The following is a 14,997-nucleotide window of genomic DNA, read 5'->3' as shown; positions in this document are numbered from 1 at the left end:
GGCCGCCGGCTCCCGCGGGAGGCCCGGGACCATCTGGAGCCCGCGGCCCCTCGGGGCTCGGGGCGGGGCCCGAATCACCCCCTCCCCGCCCGGTGCCATGGCAACCGCGGCCCCTCTCGTTCCTCCCCGCGGCTCTCTGGCCCGGGTCGCTGACCTTCCCCGAAACTAACGGCGGCGGCTCCGCAGCCGGCTCCTGACCCCCACCGCAGCCTGTGTGGGTGTCCTTAACCTGTGCCTTCTGGTCCTCAGTCCCCTGCGTCACCCCTCGGCCACTTGGCTGTCCCCCACAGCTTAGCGGCCCAGGTCTCTGCAGTTTGGCCACCTCCCCCCCCCTTGGTCCCTATTACCCTTTTGGTATCAAATACATATTTCCGAGTCGCACAATCCTCCTTTGAAATGAATGACACTCACCGCCGGGGTGGTTTCCGAGATTCAGCTTCTGTTTCCCTTGTCAGATTTTCTTCTTTGGGCACCTCCAGGCCATCTCCCTTAAGCGTTTCTCTCTGCCATAACCCCCCTCTCTCTTCCTCCTTCAGGCAGGTAGGCTGTCCAGCTGTCCAAAAGCATCTCCATGGTGCTCGTGGAGATTTCTCTTTCTCACAAATCAGATTCTCTGAACAGTCATCACGGCAGCTCCTGAGCTCCTCTCATTTATCAACCAAGAGAATTCTGGCCTAGTCACTGTCTTAAGGGGGATGGGGGCGGGGGTGGACATTTCTAGGCCCGGCAGAGGCTGGGTTTCTTCTTAGTTTATTAGGGGCCGAGTGGTCTAGGATCTAAGGTCATTAAGCAAGGTGAACCGCTATCTGCTTAGGAGAGGAAAGAATGATGCCCAAAGGATAACAAATGCACTGGGTGGGTGCTAGTGGTGGGTGCTAAGAAGTGCATGATGTCATGTGACACTCCCACCCCCACTCCAGCTCTGAAGTAGGTACTGTTCTTCCAGGCTAGAAAACTAAACTAAGCTCAGAGATGAGCTGGTAATTAACAGGAAGGGCTTTGTACAGAGCGGTAGGTTGTATCCCATCCTTGAAGAGGTGGGCCCATTTCTACCTGGAAAATACCTGAAATAACTAAGCAAAAGCAACTCAAAGAATGGGGTTTTAGCTAATTGTTAGGTTCAAGGTTTTGTGTTTGTTTTGTCTTGAGATGGGTTTTGGCTCTCTACGTTCCCAGGCTGGCCTTAGACCGCCCCATTTTCTTGAGTAGGTGGGATTACAGGTGCTCACAACTATACAAACTGGGTTTAAGGGTTTAATAATAGCTTTATGAATAATGAATTTTAGTACTTTGTTTTTTCTGAAAAGGTATGCATACTGTTACAAGTAAAAGCAATTGAACTACCTTGTTGGTATGATTTTGGCAAACTAAAAATTGTGTTAAATGTACTTGAAATATTTTCTTTCTTTCTTTCTTTCTTTTTTTTTTTTTTTTTTTTTTTTTTTTTTTTTTTTTTTTTTTTTTTTTTTTTTTTTTTGGTGGAACCGGGGCTTGAACTCAGGCCTTTGCACTTGCCAGGGAAGTGCTTATTCCACTGAGCCATCTCCCTGGCCCCAGTGAAATATTTTCAAAGTACAACAAAATCCTGCTACCACCCTTAGCTACCTGCATCATTTTATCTAGTTGGCCTTGGTTTTCCTAATCTACAAAATGGGTTAGAAGAGGAACTATACTAAAAGACTACCCTGAAATTCTCTCCTAATTCTTATATTTGCGATTCCACCATTAAAACTGAACTCAGTTTTCTGGGGTACACCTCATTAGTAGGTGTAATTCAAACTATTTATGACTTTTTAAAAAAACAGCCAGTCAGTCTTTCAAGTAGTAAATTAGGCCAGGGATGTAGCTCAATGGCACAGAGTCTGCCTGACAGGTGTGAGGTACTGAGTTTGATTCCTAGTACAAAAAAAAAAAAAAAAGCCAGTGGCTCAAGTAGTGAACTAAAAAAGCCAATGGCATAAACTGGAACTGCCCTCAGAGGTAACAGTGAATATGCATTGGAAGGTTTAGGAAGAAGAAAGCCAAGGTGTGCATAAATGAGCATCAGGGAGACTTCATTAGGGACACAAAAGTTGATGGTGAGACAATTGGCTGACCTGCAAAAGGAAATGGAACTTCCAAATTGGGGCTGCCATCCTGGCTTGGGGAACAGAGGGTCTCACCAACAGCGTATTAAACTGTGACCCAGTTAGAAGTCAAGGATAATCATCTTATAATTAGCATAATAATAGCTTTTGTAGAGTCATTTTCCACTTTCAGTCTTTCACAAACCTTTGATGAGCTTTATAAGGTTAACATTCTGATTTTCATCTTCATTTTATTGATGAAAAAGCTGATAGCCAAGATACCTAAGTGAACTCGAGCAAGTTCACAGGATTAGTTCATCAGGTCTTCTGATTCCTTTTTTTTTCTCTCTCTCTCTCATTTTCTTAGTTACCTTTTTTTAAACAAACATTTACTTGAGAGAGAGTATAGCAGTAATTGATATGACATTAGAAACAGTCCTAATATGCTCAGAAGGGGAGTACACCACAATGATTAAAAACATCAATTGTGGAATCAGACTTTATGGATTTAAAACCTAGCTTTGCCACCTATTAGTTGTGTGACCTTGGACACATATCCCCTCCTGGGGATGCAGCTTCTTCATCCATAAAATGTGGGGATCAAATAAGTTATTGCAGATATAATACTAAAATCATTTCTGACCCATAGTAAGCACTCAACGAGCATCAGCTATTATAAAAAAAAGTATTACTTTATCATACTATTTCCTAATTTGGAAAGAAAGCATGCCAAATAACGAGAACGCTGAGATCACTTATCTCACAGCTTTGACACTGGGTTGCTTTGGAAACTTGTTATTTTGCTTGATAGTGAATTAGTATCATCAATGATGAAGAAAATATCTGCTTCCCTTTTATGTGAGTTGCAAAAGTGAATGAAATGATGTCCACTGAGTACACTGAGCTGCTCAGAGAATCCAGATTTGTTTAGATTACCAAGATTCATGGAAAGGTCTTGGACTTCTGCCACCAAATCTATGGATATAGCTGAATTCTCAGCTCTCTTGCTTCTGTAGCAGGGATGTCCCTCCTATGTGAGACTGATTTTTTTGGCTCCTTTTCTGAATCTTGACCCCACCCTCACAGCCCTCACTTTTGGTGAGCTTTTTCTGCTGGCTCATACCCCTTTAAACCATTAAATATGCTTATGTATGTGAGAGCTTAAAAAATAAGAAACCCTGATGCCCTGCATGCCCAGTCTTCTTAAGTCATTTGTACTCATTCCATCCACTTTTAATTTGTTCAATCATTCAAAGACTATATATGGCTTATTAGGCGTCAGGTATTGAGCTAGGATCTGGGGATATAATGATTGGTACACTGGACCCTGACTCTCTCCTCTTGAAGGATGGTCTGGCAGAGGTCACAGGTATTAATAAGATAACCCTCTTAGCTATATAATCACAAAGTACAGTATGTATGATCTGACTGAAAAGTTCAGGATGCTATGAGATAATTTAACAAAGAATTATAACCTGGTCAGGGAGTGAGGGGCTAATAGGAGACTTCCTTCTGATCATTTGAGCCGAGTTCTGAAAATATGAGAAGCATTAACCAGAGAATGAGGAATGATAGTATCAGTTACTAACATTAATTGGGGACTATATTTCTAGCACTTTACACTTCCCATGTTATTTAATTCTTACAACAACTTGGACTGTTCCACAGATTAGGAAATGGAGACAAAGATTAAATACCACCCAAAACCATGAAGCCTAGGAGGGTAGAATTAGATTGTGTGTGTGCATGCACGCATGTGCGTGCACGCGCATGCATTGAGTACACTGAGTATTGAACCCAGGGCCTCATGCATAGTTGGCACCTGCTGTATCGTTGAGCCTCATCCCCAGCCCACAGAGCTAGAATTTTAACCCAGTCTGACACTGGAATACATATTCTTAGCTATACACAGAGCATTTGGATACTAGGCCTGATGCTGCACATACAAGAAATGGAGAGGGTCCATGTGGAGGAAAAGCAAAGGGTAAGAAAGAATATGCAGTGAATTGCAGCTGGGAAGATAGGCAAAGGCTAGATTGTATAGCCTTTTTATTACAATTTAAACCATTTTTATTTTCATCCAGAGAGACCATTAAATGGTTGAAACAAATAAATGAAATGGTTGATTCTATGTTTTGAAAAGATTACTGTAGCTGCCTGGGGAGGGCTTGATGGAAGGGCTTTATAGATGGAAACAAGAAAGCAGTTAGGAGGCTACCACTGTAGTTCAGGTGAGAGAGAAGATGGTAGCTGGAACTTAGGTGCTGGCAGTGGAGACACAGGAAGTCCCTAGGAAGGAAAAGTTAACAAGATGTGGCATAGATTAGATATAGGAATGGTGGTAAGAATTTGTTAAGCATGGATTGTGCAACTGAAGAAATGGAGGTGTCATTCATTTAGGTAAAGACTACTGCAGTATGACTAGGTTTGGGTGGGATGACTGTTGATTTTGCAATCTGAGTTGAGGTATCTTTGAACCAATCAAGTGGAGATATTGAATGGTCAAATGCATAAAGATATGGAGTTTGTTATAGTTTGTGTCTATGTCCTCCCAAAGCCTCATGCAGTCATGGGAGTGGCTGAATCTAGTTTGAGAGCGATTCATTGTTTAGTGCTAGGATTATGGGTGTGAGTGCTATACCTGTCCTGGGGTGGGTAGACTGAATATAATATAAGGGAGAGAAAGAGGCTTGGTCTCATGCCCCTCCCTTTTTGCTTTTGTTGCTTTTGCTGTCCTCTGCCACCAGGAACTGTTGCCCTTCTGCCATGCCACTCTGCATTGGGGCCAGCTGATTATGGACTGAAATTACCACAAAGTGTGAGCTAAATAAACCTTTCCTGCCTTACTTTGGGGTGTTGATTATTTTGTCTCAGCAACGAGAGAAAAGTAACTAAGACAAGAGTTCAAAGAGTCTTGACCTAAGAGAAGACACCAGTTGTAGAGACAGGTGATAACTGAATGAAGGGGATAGGTGAGCACTGATGCAGCTGATTTCATCCAACACAATTCCACTCCTCTAAAGCTGCTTTCACCAAGCTTGCCAACAATCCTATCCATAAATCCAGTTGTTATTACTCATTGCTATCTTCCTGTTGATCTTGGCAGCAACTGGATCCAATTATGCCTTACTTCTGGAAATTCTCTTCTTTTGGCTTGGGGTTACCACACTCTTGGGTTTCCCTAAGTTCTGTACTCTTTCTTTTGTGAGTTCTCTTTCTTTTGTGGGTTCCTTTTTCTGCTGTGGAGGTGGTTAATGCTCTTTTTAGGTCTCCTTGCTTGGCCATTTTATCCACTGGGCAGCTTTTATTTATTTATTCTTTAATTTTATTTGGTGGAACCAGGGATTGAACTCAGGCCCTCGTGCTTGGCAGGGAAGTGCTTATTCCACTAAGCCATCTCCCTGGCCCCATTTATTTATTTATATTTGCAGAACCAGGGATTGAACTCAGGCCCTTGCGCTTGCCAGGGAAGTGCTTATTCCACTGGGCCATCTCCCTGGCCCCATCCACTGGGCAGCTTGACGGGTCTTTTTACATCAGTCTGACAGATCATTCTTTGGAAGAAAACCCTTCAGTGGCTGCCCATTTATGGTGGATAAGATTGAAGTTCTTAAATTTTACATATTCTTCTCCTGTATAGCTCTCTAGCCTTGTCTTACTGCTCCTGCTTTGGTACTCTATATCATAGCCAGAAGGTCCCTCTTGGAGTTTTCTTGGTTGTGGGACTTTGGACATGCTATTCCTTCTGGCTTGAATCACTCCCCTACATCTATTTGCCTAGTGGCTACTCATCCTTTAGAGTTCACTTTAAATATCCTTGCCTGGGCTGGGGAGATGGCTCAGTAGAATAAGCACTTGCCTGGCAAGTGCAAGGGCCTGAGTTCAATCCCTGGTTCCACAAAAAAAAAAAAAAAAAAAAAAAAATCCTTTCCCTTGGTCTTGGGATTAGGTTTTCTGACAGCAGTCCATACCAGACCATCACTGCCCATTCTTTTTATTCTCTTTTGGACTGAACTCTATGAGGAAAAAAAAATTATTTATTTCACAGTTGTAGCTCCAACAGAGCAGGCACAGAGATATCTGTGCAATCACTTAATGAATGGCAGAAAAGACACTGGGAGAGAGCATGATTTCTCATTAAAATAGATGAAATTAAATGTTTTAATATTAAACTATGTGTTTCTCATTTCTTTCACTCCTAATCTTTTTTTTCTACTATAGAAACAACAGCAAGTACTTTGTAGATGCACTGTCCTCTGCAAAAGGGATGCTATACAGACTTCAGATTTTAACTCCTGGCTTTTAACTCTTAAATGGACCATTAAATATCTGTAATCAGAGGGCTGAGGGTATACCTCATCTTAGGGGGAGAGCAGGCACTTAGCATGCAAAAGGACTTGGGTTCCAATGCAGCAACACACACACACACACACACACACACACACACACACACATCTACAGCAAGAACAATATCCTTGAAAGGTCCTGTTTTAAAATTGCAAAATTCAGGGGGCTGGCCAGATAGCTCAGTGGATTAAAGTGCCTGCTTAGGAGATGCAGGGGCCAGGGGTTCGATTCCTGGCCCCAACCCTGGGGCGTGCTGAGACAGCGAATGTGCCTGGGTGTGGTGGTGTATACCTGTAATCCCAGCACTTGGGAGGCTGAAAAACAGGAAGGATCACCACAAATCCAATCTGTGTAGTGAGACCCTGTGCTAAAATAGATTAAAAAAGAAAAAAGAAAAAAATTGCAAGATTCGGGTGTTTCTTTTCAGAAGTTCCCCTTTAAATATCATGAGAAAAACCTGCTAAACCTGCAGCTCGGAGTTTGTCATCATCTGTTGAACTGGAAAGAACATATGAGTTCCCCTTCCACATAGGAATACAATCCTTTCTGAGCTTGGGGCAGAATTCAAAAGATAGGGACAGTGGAGTAAGAGTACCTAGATGCACCTGTGGGGCTGCTCTCCGTCCCACCAGCAATTAGTAGTAGGTAGAAGAGGCTTTCGTCTATCTGTGGAACTCTGAGACGACACCACTTTCAAAGTATCCTGTGCTACCAAAGGGCAGCTGACAAAGAATAGAAATATTCTATTCTATTCATGATCACCTGTGTAGTAAAGCAGGTTTGAACCAGTCTTCTCCCACCTCACCCGGCCTTCTTAAACCCTAAGCCCCAATTTCTTTGGTTCTTTGATATTTGGAGGAAATCTTTCAGATTTCAAGTGCTTGGTGCTCATGCCCTGAGAGGAATGCAAGAGACAGAGAACTGAAAACTGAAAGCCAGGGTACCTGTGAAAATTGGTGTGTAATGGGGGTGAGAACTCCTTTGTAGATGATGAAGGTGGATGGCTCAGGCCAGAGCTCACATGAAGGCTCAGTAGTACCATGAGAAACTGAGGTAGAAGCTTGAAACCAGGACTGTGCTCTGTCTACACCAAGAGCCCAGGGACTCTGCCACAACTGCAATGCCCATAGAGTCCAATGGTCAAGACCAAGCAAAGAAAGCTACACTCTCAAATCTACAAAAAAAAGACTTGGCTTTGGTACCCCTTCTCAGTTGTTATCATGATATATCAACCTTCAACTAGAACACCACAAGGAAAATGGGACTTGGAAGAGAATCCCAAGAGACTAAATTTAAAGTGTGCAGTGAATGAGCTACCTTGAATTGGTAAGGCTTATTTTTTTTTTTTTTTACCACAGTAGAAATGCGGGCTTATAAAAAAATTACACCTGTCCTCACTTGAGTCTATCACTTGAAATTCTAAACAAGTCTGTAAAGATTAGAAAGGTGGGCTTACAAGGGGAGCTAGCCTGATTTCCTATGGCTAGTGTAGACCAGGATGCTGGCTTGGTCCTGGACATCTTGGGACATGATTTGCAAAGGATGAATGTGTATTTAAAAGCAAAATTTTGCTGGGTGCATGCCTTTAATCCCAGCACTGGGTGGCTGAGGCAGGGGATTGCTGAAAGTTTGATGCCAGCCTGGGGTATATAGTAAGTTCACAGCCAGCTAGCCTGGACTATGTAGCAAGACACTGTTTCAACAAACAAACAGACAAATAAAAGCAAAATTCTACAGATGAAACTACAGATAATCTCTTGTATTAACTAGGTCATTCTGCTGGGTGAAGGAAGGTTAAGGTGGGGCGTGGAGGATAGAAGACAGCTCTACTTTGCCCCAAGGGCTAGGAACCCCAAGGGCTGTGTTGACCTGAGCAATGTTATGAGTACATACTGCTGGTCACAGAATTCTGGGAACTGGAACCAATTTGAGGACATAAAAATATTACATCCATTCATCTTTGTCCAGTTTGGATTCAAGACAACAGTTGGACCATCCTTCCCCAACTATTTTTAACTCGCAAACCTAAATGCCATTGAAAACTGGGCCCGCTTGAGTGATTCTGACCCATCTAGGAGTAGGCTGGGATTAAGCATGATTTTTAATACTTTTGATTTTATAGTCAATAATAAACTTTTTTTTTCTTTTAAGAAGCTCATACAATTAATCCCTGGAAAGACAACCTTCGAAAAAGTATCTGCTTCACAATTATACGGCTAAAATAAATTTTAGCAGCATCTACTTAATGCTAATAGCTAATGGGAAGTGTGTGGGTTCCTTGATCAAACTGCACTAGAAAACGTGAGCTGTGTTGGGAAACTCAGTGCTGGAACACAAAAAGAATAGGTTTTGCATACAACTTTGCAGCTGTAGAAATTTTAGGTCAGTTTCTGTATCTCAGCCTAATTTACTTGTGTTGTACTACCCAGATAATAGCTAGTCATTTCAATTGTTACTGACACCTGAAACGTCCTGGTAGTTAATACTCCAGAATCTGGACTCTGACCTTCTTTGAACTCTGGTCCATCACTTTCTAACTGTGTGACCTTGGATAAGGTAACTTCCCTAAACTTAAGTCTCCTTATCTGTGAATAATTAGCAGATCATTTTACAGACGGAAGTTGTGGTGAGAGATAAAATAATACACATCAGGTGTGTGGCACCAGCTTCCAGGGAAGGGCTCAATAAATGTTAGTTACTGCTATAATTATTATTTTACATGTCATATGTATAGTCAATCTTACCTTAACTAAAACATAATTAATGAAAATCTAAATTTGTGTAAAAAGTTAATGGGGGAGACCATTTGCATTACAAAATGATACTTTAATTTATGAAAGAATTGATAACAAGATTTCTTTTAAACAGTTAACTTCCCAGTATATCTGAAATGATTTGATTCACACAAATCTTGGTTTATATAATGTTTTAGGAACCCAGCTAGTGCATCAAGCATAGGACAGCTGTAATACAATCATTCAGGCCAGGTCTGAACCACTGTGACAAGCTAACAACAACAATCCTGAGTATTCCCCATGCTCCTTTATAAAGGGATTAGATGGATTCTCTGTGGTTTCAAAGGGCAGATCTGGGATCAATGGGTGAAAGAACAGTGCTGGCGAGACAGGGAGAGATTTTAGTTCCATGTAGTGAACAATTCTCTAGCAAACCACTACTGCCCAGAACTGGAATGGCAATTTCTTCCTAGGTGGCATATTTCCCAACTCAAGATATTCAAGTCAAAGCTAGATATCAAATTATTAGGACTATTGGCATGACTTGCATAAAATAGGAAGGTGAAGTAGGTCAATGTTTCCCAATACTAAACACAATAAATGTACTATGCAAATTGGATCTACTGTCTACCTCAGATATCAGGACATAGAAAACCTAGTCAAGAAGAGGCATGGGATCAAGAAAATGAATTGGAAAAAGCACTGCTTCTCTGGCTTGAGAAATACTGGATTAAATGACCACTAAGAATTCTTCTAATTTAAAGATTCTAAGACTCTCAAATTGTTTCATAGATGATATTTTAACTATATTTCTGGGAGAATTTTCCTATTTTAGTTGTGAAAAACTAGAACATAACACCTAAAGTAAGTGGTAAAGTGGGAAAAGAATTCAGACACCCTAACTCTTTTAGATGCTTGATCTTACTGCTTCAACTGGTGAGAAGGAAAATCAGGGAAATGGAAGATGGAAATGGTCTTGAAGTTGAAGCAGATGAAAGTCAAGTCAGCTTCAGAGATCAGTAAAAACTCAGCTTCACGATGGTTCCAGATTATTTTTCCCCCATCAATACTAGGAATCTAACCCAGAGCCTTCACACTGAGCTACATCCCCAATTAAAAAAAAAAAAAAAAAAAAAAAAAAAAAACCAACTTTTTGAGACCAGTCTCATTAAGTTGCTAAGTTTCCCAAGCCAGGCTCAAACTTGCAGTCCTCCTGCCTCAGCCTCCCAGGGTTCTGGTGTTGCAGGCATGGCACTAGCAAGATTTAACTTTAAACACGTTCAACACTGTGTATAGCAGCATTCCTGATAAAACATATTGCAGAGTATTCTTTTTTTTTTTTTTTTTTTTTTGAGGGACAGGGGATTGAACTCAGGACCCTGCGCTTGCCAGGCAAGCACTTATTCTACTGAGCTATCTCCCCAGCCCCTTGCAGAGTATTCTTACTATCTAAATATGGATCCAAGACAGCATCTGGAACCAATATCTTCTTTAATGGGGCTCCTGGAAGAAGAACCTTTGCCCCAGTTAATCTAGTTGTCATTTAAGTAAAGTTGATCATCTGTAAATTGGATCAATGTTACCAGATTACACTGCTGTTTCTTTCCCCATTCTTTCTAAGCCACAAAGCATTATTTCCCTTCTGGTGGACATCAGCTGGCAGGCTCAATCCAGCCCCACTGAGGAAGAAGATAAAAACTCAATTACAGAGGGCAGAATCACTATGTGATATAGATTTTATTGGTTCTCTAAGCAAAGGAGAATTGGACATGAACAGAAAAGGAGCAAAACCTCCTAGCTGGCCCAGCACCTACTACTGGTGGATGAGAAATCAGAGACTACTGGGTGACTCAGCCTAAAAACCAGGAAGTTACCCAGTATCAGTCAGTCATTCTAAGAAGACAAGGAAAAACACACAGGGGATGGGTGTGAAAAAGAAAATACTGTACTTAAGAAAACTTTGGTATTGTCCTAGGAAAAGAATCTTCCCTTTGCCTATGAATCTTAGAAAGAAGAAGAACAGGTACAGTAGCCTCATGAATTGGCACAAAAGTCAAAACTACTGCTTCTAGCACCCCCATCCCTCTGAGACCATCTCTGTCTGACCCCTGGTAGGAAGCAGTAGTGAAGCTGCCCCAGATTCTGTGCTCCAGGTGGAGAAGGCCTCAAGAAGGTGAAGAGATGAGCTAATCTGAGCGCCACGTCCCCATTTCCAAGGATGTGATTAGTAGAGAGGCACTTGGGACCCGCTCCATTTCAGGAAACCCGGTTATGGGAAATGGTGGGGGACAGACTTTGCTGGGGACCCAAGAGAAGTAGTTAACCCTCTATTATTGTCTGTATGGGATCCTATTGTGTGCATGGGAAATAACCTATTTTAATAGTTACTTGATGCTTTTTTAGGGGAGAAAGTCCCCATTAGAGGGGGACCTCAGGTATTTTCCACCTGTGTTCCTAAGGTCAACTTCTTTAGGGCATTTGAATGCTCTGAGGGAGTCTGAGAATGAGGTATGACCTACGAAATGTCCAGGAATGATATACACAGAAAGGGCATAATCAAAAGCAAGGCAATTCAACAGCTCTTAAAATGTCAGCTTCTCTGGTAATAGTGCTGATTCTGCTCAAATCCTCGGTCTGGGTTAGAATCAGTCTAGGATTCTTGAGGTGGGTCTCTTCTTGCTAGGCAAGCTATTTCTTATAATGAACAGAATATCCAAAATGGACATGTAACAGCAATCCAACTCCTGAGGTGGTTGGAAGAATGAGACCAGAATCAATATGTACCCAATCTAAAAACTGGGGAGAACTGCCCCCTGGAGTCACTGCTAATAGGACCCTAAAGGCTATGGCTGAAAATAGAACTATAGCTAAAGGCTCCTTGGTTTATCTGGTTGACTAAAATGACTTTTAACTTGAACAAATAATTTAATTTCTCTGGGCCTCACATTTTTTTGAAGATAACTGAACACTTCAACTCCCTCTTTTGACTGTAACATTTTGTTAGTTTTAGTGCTTTGGAGTCCAAACATAGGCACACACCTATAATCTTACTGTTTGGGAGGCTGAAGCAGGAAGATGGCAAGTTTGGGCAATTCAGTGAGCCCAGTTTAGGCAACTTAGTGAGCCCTTGTCTCAAAATTGAAATAATAAATAAACAGACATAGTGCAATGTGAGGGCGTAGGTTTAATTCCCACTATCACCAAAAAATTATTATTTTTTTCAGTCCAATAGCTTATTAGTTATTAGTCACAAAGAATTTGGTGCACACATTGATAGATGAGAGGACTGGGCACTTTGGCTCACTTAAAACTTAGTCTGTGGGAAATGAGGGTTTCTAAGTTCACTGGCTCCTCAGTTTTTGCCCAGAGGGATTGGTGTCCCATGGTAACAGCAATGGTTCATATTAAAGAACTCCCAAGCAGCTGACCAAGTCACATCCAGCTGGGAACTGCACAGGTAGCAGCTGTAGGTAGGGAAATGGAAAGGGGGTTAAGAGATTTTTGTTTCAGTTTCTAGTGCTAACATTTACAAATGGCTTGTCACATGACCTCATCTTGGAACTTTCTTTTAATTATGATATAAACACCTCCTTTAAGGGGGAGAATTATGGAAGATAAGAAAAACTGAAACATGGGGTCAATGCTCTCCAAATGTCCAGCCTGAGATGGGTGTGGTAAAGCACATCTGTAATCTCAGCACTCCTGGAGGCTGAGGTAGAAGGATTGCAAGTTTGAACTCAGCCTGAGCAAATTAGTGAGGCCCTGTCTCAAAATTAAAAATAATAATTTTTTAAAAGGGCTGGGGGAAAAACTCAAGCTGACATCAAACTGTGCCTGACTAAAGTGATAAGTGCTATGAAGTCCTGCTGGTGGGTGCTCATATTAAAGGCCTACTTCACTTCTGCCTCTATCTGGTTGTGAGGGCACTGTGTCCCTGCCTATCTTACTCAGGTCTCCCCTGCTTCTTGGATGGCTTTGGACACTGGGGAGGCTCATTTCAAGGGAAAAGACCAGGAGCCAGAAAGATGCTTTGAGAGTATCACCTGAGATACTTTGCCATTGACAACTGTTTCTCTACCTTTCATTCCCAGTGCCATTCTCAAGGTAGAGCTTATCTGTTGAGCTGACACTTTCAATGGTAACTATTTCTAACTCAGAACCTTGCATTTGGCAGGCAAGCACTTGTGCCACTGAGCTATACCTCTGGTTTCTTGAGACAGGGTTTTGCTATGCAGTTCAGGCCAGTCTCAAACTCACAGTGATCATCTTGCCTCAGCCTGAGATTACAGGTGTGCACCACCTCACCTGGCCAATGGTAATTATTTCGAAGGTTCATCCTTGGTACCTTGGCTTCTCACCTATCATATAGTGTAAATAATAATTTTACAAGATAGTTGTGAGACTGAAACAATTCATGTCAAGAGCCAACAGAAAGTCATTCAACCTGGTATTCAGGAGGCTGAGGCAGGAGGATTGCTGTGAGCTCAAGGTCAGCCTGGATTGCATAGCAAAACCCTGTCTCAAAAAGACAAAACCAAAACCAAACATGGTTATGATGAATTTTCCAGCAATAAAAACCACCTTTCTTCAATGAGTCCTATCTGTGAGCACTTGTGATGGTGAGGTGGGGCAACAACACTGAGTACCCTGGAAAAGGCTATGACTCAGGTGCCCAAAGACATGTTCTTTGGAGGAGCACCAAAGTTGTGGACTGGGCAGGCACTCTGCCAACTCTGCAGCCTGTTCCGTCCAATCCTGGCTTCTAGGAGCTGGAGTGGAAGAATTTTCCCTGGAGGGAAAACAGCCAACACCCTGTCCCACCCTTCTCCTTGGGCAACTCTGTGAGGTAAGAATTTCTCTCACCAGAATTTTCTGTTAGGCAGTTACAGGTTTAAGCCCCTCTCTGCACTCACCAAAGTCCAGCAACTGGAGCTCTATCTAGGACTCTTTCCTTACATCTGGAAACCCCCAGGGCTGTTTTTGTCTCTGCACATTGAATGCACTGAATAGCCTGGTGGGGTAAGAGAAGCTTCCAGGTCTTGCCTGAGGAGGGGACGGGTTAGATAAAATCAGGGTCGTCCAGTTTTTAAATTTCAGATGAACATGTTCTTAGTATCTGAACCAAATATTTCATGAAATATACATATAGAGGGAAAATCGTTTATCTGAAATCTAGTTTCTTTTTTCACTGTTTTTAATGGCAATATACATATATATATATATATATATATTTAAAGGATATACTTAGGTTAAGACCAGAGTATTTATTGGGGAAAAGAAAGCTGTCCAAGAGAGGGACAGAAGGGCCCCCCTCTCCCAGCGGGCTGCCCCCTGAAATGCAGTTTTAACTGGCTGCGCTATTTGTTGTATTTGCTAGGCAGATGTGCGAACTGGAGGCTGGCTTGGGGCACTGGGGCAGCTCCTGCAAAAGGGCAGGCCACACCCGGCACTTGAGATTTCTCCCAGCTGAGAGAAAAGCTCTGGGAAGCGCCCACCGCAGTCAAGGCGCTTTAAAACAGCTGAACGCTGCATCTCGGAAGGACCGTGGGAAAGTCGCTGGGAGGAGTCGCGGCCTGACCTGGTTCCAGCTCGCCTCCAACACCGGCCGCAGGTGGCTGACTCCGTCGCCCGCGCGGCCCGCCCACCCACCTGCCTACTGGCAGAGCAAGGAAGTTCTGGCACCCCTCCACGCCAACGGGCGGGGGCGGTCTCTAGTGCGCAGGCGCACCACGTAGTGGGCGGGGCAAAGCGTGCGCGGGCGGGAAGGTTCGAGTTTTCACGTCCGGGCGTGGGCGCCTACCTAGGAAGAAGCTTGAAGCCCGAAGACCGTGCGGAGGAGGAGTCCGCGG

The 14,997-nt window shown here is 42.8% G+C and overlaps 1 protein-coding gene across 1 annotated transcript in view; it reads right to left on the bottom strand.

Annotated features, from left to right (window-relative positions):
* Positions 1–630, bottom strand: part of Sptbn2 (spectrin beta, non-erythrocytic 2) — a 40,949-nt gene extending 40,319 nt beyond the window's left edge. The window contains exon 1 of the mRNA XM_004627175.2: positions 412–630. The gene's annotated coding sequence lies outside the window, so the exon portion shown is untranslated. The remainder of the gene's footprint in view (positions 1–411) is intronic.
* Between the last annotated feature and the right edge of the window lie 14,367 nt (positions 631–14,997).

This window comes from Octodon degus, unplaced genomic scaffold, assembly GCF_000260255.1.
Source record: "Octodon degus isolate 3935 unplaced genomic scaffold, OctDeg1.0 scaffold00018, whole genome shotgun sequence".
Lineage (NCBI taxonomy): Eukaryota > Metazoa > Chordata > Mammalia > Rodentia > Octodontidae > Octodon > Octodon degus.
This window is presented reverse-complemented; position numbering and strand designations above follow the sequence as displayed.